Here is a 13,862-nt window from a genome sequence, read left to right as displayed (position 1 = left end):
ATCAGGGATAGCCTTCAGTGGAGGTATGTGATGGACTGAGCAGCTTTATCATTTAGCTAGGGGATTCTTGGAAATGCACATATCCTCAAATCAAATGAATACCACTTTTTCACAAGTGGTTTATTTATAGCCTAACTTCCTAGGAATTCTCCTATTTATATCCTTGCCTCTTTTTCCAGGCTAACCTCTAATCATATATAAAAATGTAGATCAGCTATTACCTCCTCCCAGAAGCCTTCCATGCTCTCTTCTCTTCTGTTTCTTCATATTCTTTCTTAATTTCAAATGTCATCCATATTCTGAGGACTCCCAGATCAAATCTCTAATCCAGATCTCCCTGAGTTTCAGACTCTGTGTAATAATTCATATGCATAACTGTTTACTTACTGTCACCATTTAGATGACATCTCAAACTCAACATGCCCAAACCAAACTCATCATTCCTTAGTCAAAAAAACCCTAACCTGATACTAATAAATTAGCTATCCGGTGCTGTGAAATGAATTACAAAAAAAATCTGGTGGCTTAAAATGCAATGAACATTTACTACCTTACAGTTTCTGTGGGTCAGAAACTTGGGGATAGTTTACCTAGGCTGTCTGGCTCAAAGTCTCTCACAAGGTTGTAGTAAGATGTTGGCGAGGACTGCCACTATCTGATGGCTCAAATGGGGATGGAAGATCCCCTTTCAAAATGGCTCACTAATATATCTGGTAAGTTGGTGCAGTCTGTTGGTAGGAGATTTCAGATCTTCCCCATATGAACCTTTCCATAGGGCTCCAGAGGGCTGCTTAAGTGTCCTCACAACATGGTGGCTGACTCCTCTCCAGAGCAGGTAATCCAAGCGAGAACAAGGAGGAAGCTGCAGTATCTTTCATGACCCAGACTTAGAAGGTAAACACTGTCACTCTCTCAGTATTCTCTTAGTCACACAGGCTAGCCACAATATAAGGTGGAAGGTGAGTCATAAGACTGTGAAGGTCAGGAGATATGAATCATTTGTGCCATCTTGGAGGCTGGTTACCACCACTGTCAGTCCAATGACTCGTACCAGATACCTAAGAATCATTTTAATACTCCCTCTCTATGACCTTCAGTCAATATCGAATCCAGTCTACCGAATCTATACTCTAACTATATCTGTTGCTACCTCTCTACTCTAAGCCACCATCATCTCTTGTCTATGGTCCTGCAATAGCCTCTGAAGTGTTCTCTCTCATCCTACTCTTGTACGTCTTCAACTGATTTTCCACACATGCATCAGTAACCTTTTAAGAATGCAAACTGATTACCACTCTCCAACTTAAACACCTTTCAGTGGTTTCCTTTTGGATGTACCAGACATGTGAATTGCACAATTTACTTAACCATTTTTAGACTCAGTTAATTCTTCTTTAGAATGAAAATAAAAAGAGCCAACTCATGGAATTGTAGTGAAGATTAATTTAGGCAAAGTATTTAATTGTAGAAAAGTTCCTAAAAGTGAACCAATGCCCAATGCCGATCGAAGAACAGGTCACTTCTAGTTGGCACATATTGTTTTACTCTCCATCAGGAGAAGAAGTCTTTCTGAGAGGAGGTAATTAGCCTGAAAGGGTGGAGAAGTTTAGTGAACTATGTCTTCTGGGATAAAATAGAGCAGAATCACAGTCAGAGTCTCAGTTGGCATCTCCTTGGGCCTGCAGCAGGGAAGAAAGGAGAAGGTAGCAAGAGGGAGAAGGTGGGATTGATGGCTTGGCCTAGACATGATAATAAGGAACTTTAAGATTGGGTAATCTCTTGGCATTATGCAACCTCCTTCAAATCACAGGCTTTTAAACTTTTCTGGAGTGAAGAACCCCTTTGGGAATCTGCTGAAAAATTGACAAGTGGGATCTAATTAAACTTAAGAGCTTCTGCGCAGCAAAAGAAACTATCAACAGAGTAAAGAGCTACAGAATGGGAGAAAATACTTGCAAACTATGCATCTGAAAAAGGTCTAATATCCAGTATCTATAAGGAACTTAAACAAATTTACAAGAGAAAAACGACCCCATTAAAAAGTGGGCAAAGAACATGAACAGCTCCTTTTCAAAAGAAGACATACATGCAGTCAACAAGCATATGAAAAAAAACTCAATATCGCTGATCATTACGGAAATGAAAATCAAAACCACAATAAGATACCATCTCATACCACTCAGAATGGCTATCATTACAAAGTAAAAAAATAACAGATGCTGGTGAGGTTGCAAATAAGAGGGAACACTTATACACTGTTGGTGGGAGCATAAATTAGTTCAATGGTTGTGGAAAGAAGTATGGTGATTGCTCAAAGAGCTAAAAACAGGAATACCATTTGATACAGCAATTCCATTACTGGGTATATACCCAAAGGAATATAAATCATTCTACCATAAAGACACATACATGCAAATATTCATTGTAGCACTATTCACAGTAGCAGACTTAGAATCAATCTAAATGCCCATCAATGAGAAATTGTATAAAGAAAATGTGGCACATATATACTATGGAATACTATGCAGTCATAAAAAAGAATGAGTCATGCCTTTTGTGGGAACATGGATGGAGCTGGAGATTATTATCCTTAGCAAATGCAGAAACAGAAAACCAAATATGGCATGTTCTCAGTCATAACTGGGAGCTAACTGGTAACTCATGAACACAAAGAAGGGAACAATAGACACTGGGGCCTAGTTGAGGGTGGAAGGTGGGAGAAAGGAAAGGAGCAGAAAAAAATAACTGTTGGGTACTAGGCTGAGTACCTGGATAATGAAATAATCAGTACAATAAATCCCAGTGACAGAAGTTTACCTATATAACAAACTGGCACATGTACCCCTGAACCTAAAATAAAAGTTTTTTTAAAAAAAGAGAATTGCTGAAAGTCATAAACTCTCTATACAAAAAACAAAAAAAAAAAAGGACATAGTCATATGCATGTAAAATTTGGCAAATAACTTCAAGGAGTCTGGGAGGTTCACATAAGAACTCCTGCTCCAAACAGAGCCCTTTCCCTAATAATCTAATTCAAAGGTCATTTTACAATAAAAAACAAAAGGAATTACCTTATGCATATGGTACATATGATGATTGCCATGTTTGCTCTACAGGTCACTTAATCAGACTGTTCTTTCAATGACTATATTATGTACTTTGAAGGTATAAAGACTAAGACACACACTGGCTCTCACACATAGTCCCGTTTATACCTCATCCCATCTTAATATTGATACCCTCCTTAGTCAAACAAAACTAAGTGACCTAAATTCGTGCCAAATGTTAGGCTGTTTGGAAACACATAGTTTATCTTTCAGACCCCAAATAAAAATGCCAGTGTGTTTTGATTTCAGAAAGTTTAAATACAGTTATTCTGAAGTTTTTTTAAAAAAATTCAAAAAAAGAACAAGTAAATAATTACATTCTATTTTCTTCTCCAGCTTGACATTTTGTGTTTAAGATTTTAGAATAACTGTGGGAGTAACTTGTTAGTGTATCAGTTGTAGTGAATTTAAACTAGGCTGTCACTCTGTTGTGTTATTTGATGAGATCCCACTAAGACTACAGCATCTCACTGTATGAGAGCCAAGAGCTGACAGGGAGTGTGCAATCTCTTCTGTAATGCTTCTTTATATTTCACAGTGGAAGCTGTCCTGGACCATTACTCAAGCAACTAAATCACAGTATTATCTCAATGCTTCCTCACCATCCAAATTCTATTTTTTTTTTTTTTTTGAGGCGGAGTCTTGCTCTGTCGCCCAGGCTGGAGTGCATTAGCATGATCTCTGCTCACTGCAACCTCCGCCTCCCAGGTTCAAGTGATTCTCCTGCCTCAGCATCCCAAGTAGCTGGGATTACAGGCCCATGCCACTATGCCCAGCTAAATTTTCTGTCTTTAGTAGAGATGAGGTTTCACCATGTTGACCAGCCTGGTCTTGAACTCCTGACTCAGGTGATCCACCCGCCTCGGCCTCCCAAAGTGCTGGGATTACAGGCGTGAGCCACCGCGCCCGGCTGAGATTTCAGTCTTGACATAGAAAAAAGGGAAGGTGTAAGTTAGAAGAAAGTTTTTAGCTCTTCCTTTCCCCTCTAAAGAAGTAAAGGGTACTTAACTCAAAGAAAGATCAAGTCATTGTAAACTGGGAGGAGAGACTAATCTCTAAGAGAATCAAGGCCCTCGGCGGTGGAGAGAATTGAAAGAAAGATCAGAAGCTGCCATAGTGTGTCAAACAGAAAGCTGAGGGAAAAGGAAAAGATTTCTGTTTTCAAAACTGGTCTAGAGTGCTCAGAGACCGTGTCTTGTTCGGTGGCCTGAGCAGGAATCAAAGGTAAAGTTTGTGTACACCTCTCTTTGGAGGGCACAGCAATGGCAGAGCGCTCAGATGAGAGCGTGCTTGCGTTTTACTGCATCCAGGGGTCCAACCTCCTTTGGTCCCTCAGCTGCAGCATGTTGCCAGAGCTGTTAGGGAAGACTTCACAATTTGCACTGCTCAATGACAGAACATCCTGATGAGGAGACAGCAAAAGTTGACGTAACAGAAAAGCACTGAAGCAAAAATCTGTTCCTCAGGAGGTTCCTTTGCAATAAATGGAGGGAGTTTCAGAAAGAGGACCCAATTAGCTCTTGACTTGTGTCCTCCTCAGCTCTGGGGACCAAGTGTGGTAACATGGAAAGGGCATGTCTAGGCTTCACCGTGGGAGAGAAATGGGTTCTTATCCCAGCTTGTCATTTATAAGTGGGTGTTTTGTGTGTCCCTCCTCCCAGGGGCTCCACGCCTCCATTGTGACTCATGAACTTAGGTAAGAATGAGACCTCTCATTCTTATCTCCAACGATGTAATACCTGGTATTTTTGGCCTCCTGGCAGGCAGGCAGGACACTATTTTTAGGTAGAGTGGGCTTAGCATGCCTGGTCAGATGCAGGTGCCCAGGGCAGCTGTACCACGCTCGGCCCAGCTCTGTTCCTGTATGCCCTCATGAGCTGCCTAATTTTTTCCCCAAACATCTGCTGGCTGTCAGGTTAGGAAAGCTACACCTGCTTTCCACTTTCTCAGGGATGTTGAGAGGATTCGTGAAAGGCTGTAATGAAGGGAATTGGGAGATTTTCAAGACAGATATTGTTTAATTGCTTAGGTTGTGTCTGCGAGTAGCTCCGATGTGGAGAGCTGACAACAGCCTGGGGCATCAGTCAAGGTTCCTGTTCTGGAGAAAAGGGCAAGCCCCAGGCACGGTCCAGGTTGCCTCTGCCACTCCTCAGCGTAATGGACATGAACTCCCGCTAGCCTCATCTTAGGCTGGTTGCATGCTAAGGCAGGTGGAGGGGGATGTCAGGTAAAGACCTTAGGCTTCATGGTCCTTACCTTGTGAGACTTCCCAGAGAGGAGGGGTATTTGTAGGAAGAGAGGCTTGATATCAAACACCCAAATGTGTCTACCATCCTTGCTTAATTTGCCCAGAGTAGTAAGATTAGGCTGAATAATTCAGATGGACAGTAGGGTAATTTTAGTTTTTCACAATTGTTGCTTCCATGGATGGGTCATTCAATTACAGAGCAGCTATAATATATTTGTAAAACACTTTACAGTTTATAAGAGGATGTCTCCTCCTTTTTTCTCTTTGGCTTCTCACAGTTTTGTGAGATATACCCAACTAGGATAAGGTTGAATTTCAAAAACTTGAAATACACAATTGGTCAAGCAAAATAATTTATTTCATAAACTAACTAGCTTAGCATGCAGCTCTCTTCCCTACAATCATTCAGGGACCGGAGTCTTCAGCATCTTGTTTCTTTGTCCAGTTTTGTGTGGGTGCCTCACCTGGACCATTGCCAGTGGAAAGGGGAAAGCTTATGATCTCTCCTGCTCTGGTCTTAATGGAAGGCACCATTTCCATCACATTCTTCTGGAGAGAACTTAGTCACATCTTGTTCACAGAAGATGGGGAAGGGTAGCCCAGCTGCTCAGCCCCGCGCCTGGCTCCATTTCTGCTACTATGGAAGGAGGAAAGAAGGAAAGCCAGCAGTGCGTGTCACCCTTACATAAGGTCAGTATTAGTCCTTCTACAGACACAGGAAGCAGGGTCAGAGAGGGAAAGTGACTCAATCAGGGACACACAGCACAGCTACAAAGGGATAGCACCGGGGCAATGGCATTGGTTGTGGCTCCTCAGTCCGTCCTTTATTGCTACCATTCTTCCAAGACCTTAGGACAGATCATTTGAAATTAGAGCTACCTTGGAAAGGCTGGGGTGTTATTAACACCCACCTAGGAGGCCAAAGGTGTGAGTGCCAGAGAGTGACACCATTGTCACTCCTTCTGCCTTCCTGCCCTCCTCCCAAGGACAAAGACTCCAAGCTGTGGCTGTACTTCCTTCCCAGTCTTGAATGTGTCTTTATCAGCAGCATGTAAATTGACTAATACAGCTTCCTTACTCACTTGCCTGCTGCCTGGACCACTGGGCTATGTGGGCTGTAACAGCTAGGGATAGATGGGTTTCGGTTTCTCTCTCTCTCTCTCTCTCTCTTTCTCTCTCTCTCTCTCTCTCTCAGCAGGTAGCGTGGGCTTCCTCACATCATGGTGGTCTCAGATAGTTGAATTTATTACATAGCACCTGACTAACCCCAGAGCTAAAGTTTCAAGAAGCCAATGCAGAAGCTACAAAGCTTCTTATGCCTTAGATTTGGAGGTCCCAGACCATTCCTTCAACCACATTTTGTTGGTCAAACAAATCCCTAAACAAGCCCAGATTCAAGGGAAAGAAAATTAGACTCCACTCTGAATAGGAGGAGAATTTGTAATCATCTTAATGTACCACACCCAGCTGAACTGAATGTGCAGTCAGGCCGCTGGGGTCCTAGGCTTTGGAGAGTGACTGCATGGAAATAAACAGAATCAGGCAGATGTATTGGTAAAAGCTCCTCTCTCACTCTCTTTACCAGCCTTCTCAGGCCATCTGCCTCTGCCACACATGTTTTTCTATGACTATTCCAGTTCCCACTGGCTTCTATTATTTTAGAATTCCTTAGGCTCTTAACTGTTTCTCTGCTATAATCAGTCTGTGGAGAGTAAGAATTCAGTAGGCAAAGGAGACTCAGATTGAAGCAATTATGGTCTGTCCTTTCCTGCATTGGCATGCATGATGATTCCTACCACAGCCACCTCCCACCTACCAGGACTCCTCCAGGAAATCATCCTGAAACCAGTGCCTTTGCATGATGTGACTCACATGTTTCCAAGCATCATCAGCCTGAGGACTCAAGCTTGGGATTCCTTGAGATTCAAACCGAAGTCTTGTTAATTCTGGGCTTTGATGACTCATAAAAGTAATTCCAGTTCCTTCTAAAACGCCAGGCCCCAAGCCCTTCTGAGAGTATGGGCGAAGGGGCTGTCTGACATATGTTCATGTTTCAGGGCTACCTTCTCAGGTCTCTGCTGCTTTAACATGCACCCCTCTGTGAGCCTCAGCTCCTTCCAAAGAAAAGATATTCAACCTTCATTGCTCACAGACCTCTGTGCCCCAAGCTCCCTGACCTGTCAAGGGTTGAACAGAGAAACACTTCCTCTACCGTGTAATGCCCTTAGGGGACTCCCACAGCAGAGTTGCTTGGGCCCTGAGGGGTTGCCAGTCTGGTGAGATGGCTCGTTGACTTCTACACACTTGCTGTGTAGAGTATGTGTGCTGCCAGGATAACTGGGTCTGATAAGTCCTGGGACCAAGGGCTGCCTACATCTGCACATGCATTGACCCTAGGCACTGACGCTCATTCCATTCTCTCGCCTTAGGATGAGTTTTCTGTGCCCTGCTCGCTCTGTAAATTAGCTCTCCTGGAGTATCCATCCACTCCTAGTTTGTCACAATTCAGTGTATATCCCCAGGCACTGACATGACTTACTCTTTTTTTAGAAGGAATTTTGGCTAATGGAGCCCAAGGAAATTCGATCAGATTATAAAACTTTACCCAAAGCTGTGTCCAGTCTCAGCCCTGGTCCATCCCATCATCAGTACCACCAAAAAGCAAAAGTGCCACTCCCAAGGGTCTCCAGGCACTTCCTAGATTAATGCTTTTCTTTATTCCAATACTTCATTAGTGTTTTTTTGATGCATAACCTTTCAGTCATGGCTATTGCTTTCTTCCTGGGCTCCATCTTCAGACGCATGAGAAATGAAGTATTTATGCACAAATTGTATAGCTACAAAAATTACTAGTTAGCCCAGACATCTGTCTTTACAAAAAATTATTAATTTGTTCTGTCAATTTTCCCAAAAAGATCATGAGAAAAGTCTTTTGAACAAGGAAAGCTGATTAGATTCACTGCAGTAAAAGAAAGAGGACAAACTTGACAGTCTTAGTATCATCTCAAAGGGGGAAAAATAAGAGAAAGATATTCTTAGTATTTTAAGACTAGAGCTGGGTGACTTAAGACAGGTCTTGCAAGGCAGAGAACTGGTTGGTATTGAGCAGAATTAATGACAGGAGAGCTTTGGACTGATGACCATACGAAGTGACGAGGTCTTAAAGTGAATATTGCCAAGCAAACTGTCAGTCTTTCGCTAAGTAAGCTAGTTTAGTTGACTCACAGCATTAACTTCCAGAAACGAGTCTTTCCAGAAACCATTAGCTAAGTTGCTTTTGCCTAGTCCTAGTCTGATTTAGCACAGAAACAAGGACATAAATTTCAATGTATTTGCATTACACATTCCACTCTAGGTTGTCTTTATTTTTAAATTTCATGTGTGTTTATTCTTTCTCCTTGGCTAGATTCAAAGCTTCTTTAGGACAGAAGTCAAAGCTTATGTGCTTTAATTTGTCAGTATGCAGCACAGGGTTGTGCACAAGCATCCCACTCACTCAACCTCTCTTCTTCCAGGAAATCTGTGGTGATGCTTCCTCCAAGTGCTCAGTAATTTCACATGACTTTGTTCACACCATGATTTTAGTGCATGTTATCCAGGGCAAACTAGAGCTTTCTTCTCTCCTCTTTTTCTCCTTCACACTTTCGTGGGAGGGGACTCTTTGGTAAAACAGAGTAAAGAGCCAAGGACTTGGTTAATATGATAATTCGCTGAAGTTAATCCATGAGAAGATATCAGTATTAGCAAGAGGGAAAGGATTTCTTAATTTGTGAATATAGGGAACGAAAGCCTCTTCGGCAATTCCAAGATAGGTAACATTTGATGCTGCTCCTGCAGATGGAGCTGAATCGTGGAGATGGGGAATTGGAGAATTGGAGAAATTGAATGAAATCAAGGATCCCATGGGGAAGAAGAGTGAGGGAGACTGGAGAAAGAAAGGTCACCTTGATACCGATAGGCATCAAGACTCACTGGGAAATGTAGAGAATAGTCTGCTTCGTCCTTCCTAGCTGCATACAATTAGCCTTCGTGCCTGCCTGTTTTTCTGCTAGATTATGAGATCCATGACAGTGGGCCAAAACTATGGCTTACTCATTTTTGTATCCCTGGTGCCTACCAGGGTGACCTCCCTTCACAATAAGGAGTTCTCAACAAATTGATTATGGGGCCGACTTTCTCCATTTACAGGAAAATAATCAGCCTTTCTGTCAACTGCAGCACAATTGGTTACATTTGTTGTTTAGATGTCTAAAACTTTGCAAAAATGGCTGTACCCCATTGTGTCTATCTTCATGGTCTAAATTTGGCAATTATATATATATATATATATCAGCCACCCTGTAATCCTCCTCTCTTACATCCTTCATTAAGTGCCTCTTCAAAATGTCTTTTGAAGTGCAGCATCATTATATCATTTTTACTGATACTAGTCCCAGGTCCAGTTTTCCCTCTGGCAGTTTCCTTAATTGGTGATTAGGCAACATTGGATTTTTTCTTCCAACCTGCCAGTTTCTGTCATTTAAAGCAAATTCTGTCAAATGAATAATTGCCCATAGCACAATTACCAAACACAAAATGAAACTGCAAATATGCATTAGCTTACCAGGGTAGTGCCTAGTATATTGAAAAGAAAAAGACAAGGATATGAGATTGACAAGAGAATGGAGCATTTCATTTTTTCATTCTGTTTTATTGCTGCAATATCCCATTTGATGGCCTCCAGCTTTCACAGCATCAGCTTCCTGCAATGACACTAATGAAGAAATGCTGCCTTTTGTTCATTCTTTAACCAACTGTGTTGCTCTTTAATGGGAATATGGCATTTTCCACCCTATTCATGCAGAGTTATGAACAGCAGAGTCTCTAGGGTACCTCTGATGTGTACAGCACTCTTTTCCTTTTAGGATTTCTCTGATTAGAAGGTAAATAAACTTCCTGTCAATAAATTCAATGTTCCAGATATTTCAAATTACGGGCAGAAATAGGGATATTTTTCCAGTTGGGAAAAAAATAAAGCACAAGGGGGCAGAGTGATTATTTTTCATCACATTTCTCTGCTTTGGGGAAAATACTGTTTTCCTTTTAATTATTTCCTAATCATGTTCTTCAGTCTGTTCCTTATTTAGGCACCCACATATATAACCATTTTGTTTCATTATTTGCACATGACTGACTTCTAAATAGTTTCTCATTTAAGCAGAAAGTTATTCTGCCACTTTGCCGGAGTGTCCAGCCTGGCTTGATTTCCCATGAGGCTCACTTAGTTTATTCTCTATTTTCTTCTTTGGGTTCCTTCTATTGGCTCAAAAGTGTGGAATTTGATCTTATGTCATTTCTCAGGGACGCCAAAATAAATGAAGGCTAGGTTTAAGCTGCCAGAACCGTAAGGGCGGTGAGGTGAATATGCTATTTTCAATTCAGTCTGACCTCTTCTCACAAAATGTAATGGAGTACCAGGTTAGGTCCAAACTAGCTGTGACATAACCTCACATGGACAAAATCTGCTTCGAGATCTAAAGGGAACATGTTCTGGAGAGCAGGAAAAGAAATGGATTCCCCTCTCCTTCCCTTTGTAAGCATTTCATTTCTAAAGAATGATGAACAGATTTGGATATTACCACATAATAAATGAGTCTACATCACACAGAAACTTCAAATTGAATGGAAATGAATAGGTATTTCAAGTAAAGCTTCCAAAATAGGTAAATAGATCAAGAAACATCTTTTCAGTTGGGGGCAAAGAAAAACTGATAACAACTTTTTAAATAAAAAAACTTTATTTTTTGAATCTTACTGAATTTATTGAGTATGAATGCCTAGCAAAGGCTTGCTGACATTATTATCATAATTGCTATTGCTGTTATTAGCAATTCAAATCAACAAACATTGATTGAGGCACTGCTATAAAAGACAGGAAGAAACTAAATGACAAAATTAAATGACATAGCCCTTGAATTAAGAAGCCCGCAAGACAATGGGAGAAATAAACATACAAATGACTAGCTATAAAGCAAGGTGGAATGGCCTAAGTTCCAACCCTGAGGAAGGAACAGGTAATTTTGACCTGGGGTGTTGGTGAAAGAGACCATACATACAGGTAAGCTTGGCATTGAAGTATCTGAAGGGTTGTAGGCAGTGAAAACTTGTTGGCTTTATAGAGTAAGGGAACTGTACAACCGAAGCCATAAAGGCACTAAGGTGAATCACATATTCAGGGATTGATGGGCAGTCTTATGTGCCTGGAGCCAAGGGTTGCAGAGGAATGTGTAGGGCAGAGGCTTGGCCTGAGTGCCATGCCAGTACTTTTAGTTTGTGGAGGTGACGTGATGTGCCACAAGAGGTGTTAACAGAGAGAGTAAGACTTCAAATCCCAGCTCTGACATTTGACAGCTTTGTGAACATGGGCACCAGTTTTTTGATCCATAAAATAAGATAATAAAAGGTTGCTGCCTAAAATTTTGAAGATCAAATACCTGTGAAAGAACCTAGCACATATCCAGGCACAAAGTTAATTCTCAGAAAAACGTAGCTACTATTACTGTAAATATTTTAATCTTGTAACAGATCACTGTAGGAGACATTAAGAATTTACTGGAAATACATGGAAGGAAAAAAAGAAACAGGTGCCTTGGAAATTGTTGCAATGACCAAGATGTTAAAGAGAAAGTCGGATAAGAACCAGAGGTAACAAAATTTAGTCGCTTATAAGACGTGAAGTGTAAAAAAAAGTATAAAATGAATCTAAGTTTCTAGCTTATGTCATTGAGAAGACTGTAGACTGTGTTGCTATTATTTGAAAAAAGAACTTTGGAGAAAATACAAGTTAGGGTTATTGGTGAGTAAAGGTGTTGTTCTGTTTGGTTTTGGACATGATGAGTATATTAGTTTCCTAGGGCTGCCGTAACAAATCACAAACTAGGTAGATTAAGACCACCAAAATTTATTGTCTGGCCGTTCTGGAAGCTAAATTCTAAAATCAAAATGTCAGCAGGGCTGTTCTCCCACTGCGAGCTGTAGGGGAGACTCCTTCCTCCCCTCCTCTACCTTTGGGTGTTTGCCAGCAGTCCTTGGCGTTCCTGGGCTTGTAGCTTTAACACTCCAATCTTTGCCCCTGTCACCACATGGCCTCTTCTTCATATGTGTCTGTTTCTCTTTTTATAAGGACACTAGTCAGATTAGATTAAGGGCTCACCTTACTCCAGTATAACCTCATCTTAGGTAAATTATATCTGCAGGAACTCTATTTTCAAACAAGGACACATTCATAGGTAGTGGGGGTGAGGGCTTCAACATATCTTTTTGGGAAACTCAATTCAACCCATAACATTGAGTTTCAGATGCTTAGGGCCCATCAAGGTAGAGATGTCCAGTGTGAAGCTGAGGTGTGTAGGTCTGGGGCTCAGGAGAGAGGTAAGAGCTATAGATGTACAGCTTAGAAATCATACCTTGAGGTGACAGTTGAAACAAGGGTGTGACCATATGAAACTGGACAGAGTAAGAATAGAGGGTGCAAAGAAGGAAAAGCATACAACCTCGTACAGTTCTTCTCATAATTATGCCAACTTCTGCTCCACAACAGGCCTGGAATTACTGCTGAGGATAGGTCTGGTAGTGGGTAGTTGCTGAGCAAGGATTGAGCCGGAATTGGCATGGAATAAATACTGACAGCAGGAATAGCTCTAAGTGGTTCACCTGGGATATGGGGTTGGATGTGAGATCAAGATTGATGGCTGAAAACAAGGTTATGTCAAATAGAAAACTTACATAGACAACAGGAAGCCAATTTCTGCTTCCTGGGGAGAGCTGGACCAGATAGTTACCTGGACCAGTGATTCTCAAAGTGTGGTACCTGGAGCAGCAGCAGCACCATCACCTGTGAATGTGTTGAGACGCAAATTCTTGTTGCCCGTTCCAGATCTACCCAATGAGAAACTCCGGGCCAGGGTAATCTGTCAGAACAAGCCTTCCAGGTGATTCTGCTGTGCAGGTAAGTGTGAGAAACAGTCGAGAGTGTTAAGCACCAGTCCACAGACTGAGAAATTGGAAGCAGAAGGAATACTGCTGGGTGGGATATTTCACAAGCTGCTGCCCAGTGCTTAAGTCCCTTTGCAGATGATTTTCTCTCTAAGTCCAGAAGAAAGGAGCAGGGTTTTAAGTTAACTAAATGATTAATAATAGCTGAAGATCAGTGCAATGACATCTGACTGTACCTTTGCAATTGTTTTAATATAATGCCAATCATGGCATAGATTAGTCCTTATTACATTTATTACCGTATACAAGGTCAACATTTTATTGGAAACACAGTATAATTGGGACGTAAGATCACTCCTATAGATGATTGTGGATGGCGTATCTCAAGAGGTATGCAAGATTACCAGGGTATTCAAAGAATATGTTAGGATTTCTGTATTTTAAAAAATAAGAACAAATTTAAGGCTAAAAAGTTTTTTTTAGATGGAGTTTCGCTCTTGTTGCCCATGCTGGAGTGCAATGGGGCGATCTCA

Source organism: Aotus nancymaae, unplaced genomic scaffold, assembly GCF_030222135.1.
Source record: "Aotus nancymaae isolate 86718 unplaced genomic scaffold, 86718_ANA_hifiasm-v0.15.2.pri h1tg000012l, whole genome shotgun sequence".
Taxonomy (NCBI): Eukaryota; Metazoa; Chordata; class Mammalia; order Primates; family Aotidae; genus Aotus; species Aotus nancymaae.
This window is presented reverse-complemented; position numbering follows the sequence as displayed.